This window comes from Lates calcarifer, unplaced genomic scaffold (genome assembly GCF_001640805.2).
Source record: "Lates calcarifer isolate ASB-BC8 unplaced genomic scaffold, TLL_Latcal_v3 _unitig_1272_quiver_1948, whole genome shotgun sequence".
Taxonomy (NCBI): domain Eukaryota; kingdom Metazoa; phylum Chordata; class Actinopteri; family Centropomidae; genus Lates; species Lates calcarifer.
Genome location: NW_026115409.1, coordinates 1 through 7,919, shown reverse-complemented (window position 1 = coordinate 7,919; position 7,919 = coordinate 1). Strand labels below are relative to the sequence as shown.

At 39.8% G+C, this 7,919-nt stretch overlaps 2 long non-coding RNA genes across 2 annotated transcripts; both read left to right on the top strand.

Moving 5' to 3' along the window:
• Positions 1–827: 827 nt before the first annotated feature.
• Positions 828–3,945, top strand: LOC108887753 (uncharacterized). Its single transcript, XR_001961687.2, has 3 exons — positions 828–1,021; positions 3,075–3,136; positions 3,762–3,945. It is a non-coding gene; the product is annotated as an uncharacterized LOC108887753 (long non-coding RNA).
• Positions 3,946–4,061: 116 nt separating this feature from the next.
• LOC127139330 (uncharacterized) lies at positions 4,062–5,978 on the top strand. Its single transcript, XR_007809510.1, has 3 exons — positions 4,062–4,381; positions 4,714–5,172; positions 5,526–5,978. It is a non-coding gene; the product is annotated as an uncharacterized LOC127139330 (long non-coding RNA).
• The last annotated feature ends 1,941 nt before the right edge of the window (positions 5,979–7,919 follow it).

The window sequence follows — 7,919 nt, the reverse complement described above, 5'->3', positions numbered from 1 at the left end:
CATGTCTCCTTCCTTTAATTGTAAACTTGACTTTTTATATAACAAATTTCTGTTTTTATATGTTTTATTTCTTATATTGAGAGTTTTCTCTTTATATATTCTACACAGTATGTACTTAAATTCTTTTCTCTTTACTACTGTGTACAATTTATTCCTTATATCCTGTCATTGTCTTATTTTCCCACCCTTGTTGGAAATGTCTATTTGCTTAGGGTAACAAAATGTAACTTCGCTGAGCAGCAGCGCCCTCTGCAGCCATGAGAGGGAATTAATTCTGTTTTGCAGTTTTAATATGCAGAAGTCAAAGATTTCCCCGTCAAAAACAGTTAAGTGGCAGCTGTTGTTGTGTTACTGTAAAATTAATGACATCTTACAGTGGTGGCAATTATTACTAAATGATAAAATTATTGTTGAATTATTAGCCTAAGTGTGTGTGTTTGTGTGTGAGTGTGCATACACTCCATATACTGTATAAAGAAGTACACACATACATAGTGAAGTGCCTACAATGTATCCAACTTGACTGCAGTCATCACCAGTCATGTTGACCATTAAGTCAGGTGAAATCCATGTCAATGCACCTCTTTTTGAGTGACTGGACCAGCCTTAATGTGACTGATCTTACATACATGGTCGCCATAGCACCAAAAACCTCTGTCTCCGCGCTTATCTTGCCCGGATGTATTCTAAAAGCAGCCAGATGCGGTTGCTAGGCCAAACAGAATCAGCTGGCCAATTGGCTTTTTTTTTTTCTGCCGTTGGCTTACGTGCGTTGTCATTGGTCGCTACGGGTGTCGTCATTGGTTGTAGCCATTGGCCTCTGCTTCTGGGAGGAGCAGAGAGGCGGAGAAAGGAAATCTGGAAAACAGTTTATAATCCGTGCTGAAAGCATTACTTCGGTTTGGCTACATTGTGAGAATAGGTAATTACCGGAGAAGCCTGGATGCTTAAACAAGCTTTGGAGCTGCTTTTCTGTCGGACAGGAGTGAGGCTGGACACCGAATACACCTGAGACGCGAAGGTGAGGTTAAGGAGTAAACTAGCTAGCGGCTAGCGTTAGCGCTAGCAGCGAGCGTTAACATTAGCCTTGTCTTTTACAGACATTTTTGACCGTATTTCAATTTTAATCGTTTTTATTGCGTGGGTAAGAGTGTGTTTGTGTTTCCGTGGCGTCCCTGACGTGAGTTGCGAGTGGGGACGGGTTAAAACACAAGGAGCTCCTTATAGTCTGTTTAAATACCTGTTACAATTTACAGTCACTTTATTAACATTTGGCACCTCTGTGACTTTGTGTTACAACCTTATCATTGTAACCCAGTTTATAGCGGTCTATCACGTCGTTGTCATCGTTTTGTATTTATTTGTGGTCTATTTGTATTACATTGCGTCTGTATCTGTCTGCTTTGCACCTGGATATCAGCGTTAGCATTAGCATCCAGCGTGGTCATGGTTTCTGGTCTGCCGCGGCCTTTTTCCTTTTTGTCGTCGTTGTTATTTGCATGGGTTAAAGTGTGTTTGCGTTTCTGTGACTATAGTGTACCTGACATGAGTTGTGGGCACCTAATGAGGGCAAGGTAACTGTGTAGTTGCCTGTTTGATTATCAGGTCGTTGTGATCATTTTGTGTCTCTTTGTGGTCTTATCGCATCATTATGCGTCTTTACTTCCATCTTAAGACAGAACTGCTATAAACTTAAAAAACTTAACTTAAACTTAAAATTAGCAGAGTGTTTATCACTGCTGTTTATGTGAGTAGCAGCCATCTTTGATTCATATGTCGGGATTGGTGGGTTTTCTCAGACTTTCCGGGTTGGAAATCCGACTTCATGAGGCATTCCAGTTGACTAGGAACTCAGAAATTCCGACTTCTAAGTACATCTGGAACACACCATAATATCATCTAGATGCAGCTGGATACCGTCTCACGAAACAGCTTTTCACCTGACGAAAAATACTGCCACAGTTTAATATCGGTTTAGTTTATGTTTTAAATAGCCATACCACAGCCTACATTTAAACAACGCACAAACGTTATGATCCAACAAATGGAATTTATTTAATGTAGTCAGCATGACTGAACTCTGAGGGATGTCTAGTTCATGTCGAAGTCGTGCTAAATGTGTAAAATGCGAGTCGAGCCACATGACACAACAACAACACTGAGTGAATGAAACAGCGGGGATAAAACCAAACTTTTGAGTAAAAAAAGTTTACTAGTTAAAAGGGATAACTCCGTTATTTTTGACTCTGGGTCGCGTTTTTGGGTGTAAATAATGAATAAAGACAAAAGTCTTAGGAGGAGTGAACCCGGACACCGTTAACAGCTGCTACTATGTAAACGTCCACATCAGTAGTGGTTCGCCAGAGTGGTTCGTTTTGTCACTGACAGGCTCAAAATTGTTATTACAATTACCTGACGACGTTATGGACAGGATTCCTACAGAGAAAGGTCTTTTTATTCACCTGAAACACCACTTTTTTAATGTCAACCAGACTCAATTGACATGAACGGTCATTTAAGCAGAACACAGGAGCTGCTGAAATACCGCTGCCTCGATATGTTAGTGTGCTAGCTATCGTGTGGTACATTATTTCAGTAAATGTGAACACTTCTTCCACCACTGAAAGTAACACAGTAACACATATCCTCTCAGTTGTCAACTAATTTTACCCGTCACACAACGCAGGATACCGGCCAAAATATGCCGGTTAACGTAAACTCTGATGTACAAGATCTCGTTCCACCCCTAGTGATAAGCTATATGTTTGTTAGGACTTGATGCTTGATTGAGCACAGTTTTGTGTTAAAGACTTGAAAACTACATTTAGACTCTGTTTCCCTCCACAATGTATGGGCTGAGATTACAGTTAGAAATCATTCCACAAAAATTTAAGCTTTCAAAATCAAAATTATACTTTCAGATTTTTTACATTGTTTTTCACTTTTAGGTCAGTCAAGTTTTATTTTTAATTGTCAAGGCTTTAGTGTATGGGTGTTAGTGGCAAAACGTTTCCACTCCTATTTTGTATTATTTAGTTAATCAATGTTTCAAGTGTTGAACTTGTGTTTTCCAGGTCTACTTGTTCAGCTTCTGCAGCCTAGACAGACACACCAACATCACCATACAGACCAACAGGTATGTGTCCAAAACCCTAACTCTAAAAATATGTGTTGCTGAGCTGAATTATCAATGTCAGCAATTGCTTTAGTTTTTTGTTTAGTGTCACTGGATAAATCCCAGCTCAAACCTTGGTATTTTTTAAAACTAAGTACTGAATATAATAAGACCTTACTGATTGTGTCTATTAACCAGAAAAAAAGTACTGTAATTGCTCAGAGCTCAAGGTGAGGTTTTCAGATGTCTTTTTTTGCTTAATCAACAGTATTTACTATTTATCATATGTCAAGTAAACTATTAAATTCTCACCTTCCAAGCCTCTGTCTTGAAGCACATGTATGTATCAGAATAGTTACCAATGTTTTCTCTGTGGACAAATTGACTGTAGCTCTCCTCACCTTCTCTCCAAACAATATTAAACACATCAGAACCAACAAATGCTAAATTTTCTGTCTTGGATTGTTAATGTTAAGGATTTGTCAAAATGGGACTGAAAAGTATCTTAATGTTCATGAGTGTACATGATCAAAAAAACTTAATCTTGTGTATCTGCTAGACATGCTATCTCTGATTTCATGGCTAAACTGTTAATGAGGATTAGGTAGTAGTGTATTGATCATTTTCTTTTGTATGTTTCTCTCAGATTTCTTCCAGGTGTCACCACTTCATCCATGACATCATCCGTGATCGCAGAGATATGGTCCATGATCGGAGAGACATTGTTGAAGATGAGGGAGACATCGTCCATGATCAGAGACATTGTCCACGATCGCAGAGACCTTGTCAAAGATGAGAGAGACGTTGTCCATGATCAGAGACATTGTCCCATGCTTCGCAGAGCTCCACGATCACAGAGATATGGTCCATGATCGGAGAGACATTGTTGAGGATGAGGGAGACATCGTCCACGATCAGAGACATTGTCCACGAGCGCAGAGACCTTGTCAAAGATGAGAGAGACGTTGTCCATGATCAGAGACATTGTCCCATGCTTCGCAGAGCTCTGCGCAAGAATCGGTAGAGACACTGTGGTTCCTCGATTCGACGGCATGACCGCGATCAGGAGACATTGTTAATGATCACAGAGACACCGTCTATGATCTCAGAGACATCGTCCACGATCACAAAGACATTGCCCATGGTTGTAGAGACTTTGTCCATAATCTCAGAGACATTGTCCGCGATCACAGAGACGTAGTCCGCAATCCCAGAGAGTCTTCGTACAATGAAGAAGTTCTTTGAGACCAGGACAGAGACCTCCAGGTAATTCACAAACAGCTTTACATCAACTGTCCAACACAGAGCACTGAAAGTAAATTGTTTATGCTCAGTCTTTGATCTTCAGTCTGAATGATTTGTAATTTGTCAAAAAACAGACTTAACCCATGAATGAAGTTTATTTACATAGTTCATGTTAGAACAGTTCAAAGAAAAGGAGGGAAATGAAAATGTCATTGTGTAGTAAGGCATAAAAACGTTTTGTTAAATGTTTGGTTCAACTGTAATGTTGAATAATTATCTGTTTTCATGGTTAAACTGTTGATGAGGAATAGGTAGTAGTGTATTGATCATTTTCCTTTGTATGTTTCCCTTAGATTTCCTCCAGGTGTCACCAATTCGTCCATGACATAGTCCACAATCACATAGACATTGTCTACGATTGCAAAGACATGCCCCATGATCGGAGAGACATTGTTGAGGATGAGGGAGACATCGTCCACGATCAGAGACATTGTCCACGATCGCAGAGACCTTGTCAAAGATGAGAGAGACGTTGTCCATGATCAGAGACATTGTCCCATGCTTCGCAGAGCTCTGCGCAAGAATCGGTAGAGACACTGTGGTTCCTCGATTCGACGGCATGACCGCGATCAGGAGACATTGTTAATGATCACAGAGACACCGTCTATGATCTCAGAGACATCGTCCACGATCACAAAGACATTGCCCATGGTCGCAGAGACTTTGTCCATAATCTCAGAGACATTGTCCGCGATTACAGAGAGTCTTTGTACAGTGAAGAAGTTCTTGGAGACCAGGACAGAGGCCTCCAGGTAATTCACAAACAGCTTTACATCAACTGCCCAACACAGAGCACTGACACTAAATTGTTTATGCTCAGTCTTTGATCTTCAGTCTGAATGATTTATAACTTGTCAAAAAATAGACTTAACCCATGAATGAAGTATATTTACACAGTTCATGTAAGAACAGTTCAAAGAAAAGGAGGAATTTAAGGATAAAATGAAAATGTCAAAACGTGTCATTGCATAGTGAGGCATAAGAAATTTGGTTAAATGTTCTGGTTCAGTTGTAATATTGAATAATTATCTGTTTTCATGGTTAAACTGTTGATGAGGAATAGGTAGTAGTGTATTGATCATTTTCCTTTGAATGTTTCTCTCAGATTTCCTCCAGGTGTCACCACTTCATCCATGACATCGTCCACGATCACAGAGATATGGTCCATGATCGGAGAGACATTGTTGAGGATGAGGGAGACATCGTCCACGATCAGAGACATTGTCCACGATCGCAGAGACCTTGTCAAAGATGAGAGAGACGTTGTCCATGATCAGAGACATTGTCCCATGCTTCGCAGAGCTCTGCGCAAGAATCGGTAGAGACACTGTGGTTCCTCGATTCGACGGCATGACCGCGATCAGGAGACATTGTTAATGATCACAGAGACACCGTCGATGATCTCAGAGACATCGTCCACGATCACAAAGACATTGCCCATGGTCGTAGAGACTTTGTCCATAATCTCAGAGACATTGTCCGCGATCACAGAGACGTAGTCCGCAATCCCAGAGAGTCTTCGTACAATGAAGAAGTTCTTTGAGACCAGGACAGAGACCTCCAGGTAATTCACAAACAGCTTTACATCAACTGTCCAACACAGAGCACTGAAAGTAAATTGTTTATGCTCAGTCTTTGATCTTCAGTCTGAATGATTTGTAATTTGTCAAAAAACAGACTTAACCCATGAATGAAGTTTATTTGCATAGTTCATGTTAGAACAGTTCAAAGAAAAGGAGGGAAATGAAAATGTCATTGTGTAGTAAGGCATAAAAACGTTTTGTTAAATGTTTGGTTCAACTGTAATGTTGAATAATTATCTGTTTTCATTGTTAAACTGTTGATGAGGAATAGGTAGTAGTGTATTGATCATTTTCCTTTGTATGTTTCCCTTAGATTTCCTCCATGTGTCACCAATTCGTCCATGACATAGTCCACAATCACATAGACATTGTCTACGATTGCAAAGACATGCCCCATGATCGGAGAGACATTGTTGAAGATGAGGGAGACATCGTCCATGATCAGAGACATTGTCCACGATCGCAGAGACCTTGTCAAAGATGAGAGAGACGTTGTCCATGATCAGAGACATTGTCTCATGCTTCGCAGAGCTCTGCGCAAGAATCGGTAGAGACACTGTGGTTCCTCGATTCGACGGCATGACCGCGATCAGGAGACATTGTTAATGATCACAGAGACACCGTCTATGATCTCAGAGACATCGTCCACGATCACAAAGACATTGCCCATGGTCGCAGAGACTTTGTCCATAATCTCAGAGACATTGTCCGCGATTACAGAGAGTCTTTGTACAGTGAAGAAGTTCTTGGAGACCAGGACAGAGGCCTCCAGGTAATTCACAAACAGCTTTACATCAACTGTCCAACACAGAGCACTGACACTACCGTAATTTCCGGACTATAAGCTGCTACTTTTTTCACATGCTTTGAGCCTTGCAGCTTAAACAATGATGCGGCTAATTTATAGATTTTTACGGGCTAACGAGCTTCATGCCACAAAAACATTTAGACACCTGCAGCTTATAGACAAGTGCGGCCTGTATATGTACTTTTTTTTTTTTCTTTTTAAATTTAGTGGGTGCGGCTTATATTCAGGTGCACTCAATAGACCGGAAATTACGGTAAATTGTTTATGCTCAGTCTCTGATCTTCAGTCTGAATGATTTGTAATTTTTCAAAAAATAGACTTAACCCATGAATGAAGTTTATTTACATAGTTCATGTAAGAACAGTTCAAAGAAAAGGAGGAAAATGAAAATGTCAAAACATGTCATCGTGTAGTAAGGCAAAAACGTTTTGTTAAATGTTCTGGTTTAACTGTAATGTTGTATAAATATCTCATGGTTAAACTGTTGATGAGGAATAGGTAGTAGTGTATTGATCATTTTCCTTTATTTGTTTCTCCTAGATTTGGATGAGGAATAGGTAGTAGTGTATTGATAATTTTCCTTTATTTGTTTCTCCTAGATTTCCTCCAGGTGTCGCCACTTCGACATCGTCCGCGATCGCAAAGATCTGGTCCATGATCGGAGAGACATTGTTGAGGATGAGGGAGACATCGTCCATGATCACAGACATTGTTCAAGACTCATGGTGACTGGGTACTTGATTAGTCGGCATTGTATGCATAGTATGGCGTCAAAAATCACCAAAAAAAATGTCATCAGTATGGTAAGGCATGAAAAATCACCAAAAAATGTCATAGTGTAGTATGGCGTTAAAATGGTCAAAAAATGTCATAGTGTGTAGTATAATGTCAAAAAATGTCATAGTATACTTTGGTGTCAAAAAATGTCCATAGTATAGTATGGTGTCAAAAATCACTAAAAAAATGTCATAGTATGGCATCAAAAATGTCATAGTATGAGTCATGTCAAAAAATGCCAAAATCATACGTCATATGCGTATAAAATGTCATAGTATAGTATAATGCTCAAAAAATGTCATAGTATGTATGGCGTCAAAAATCATCAAAA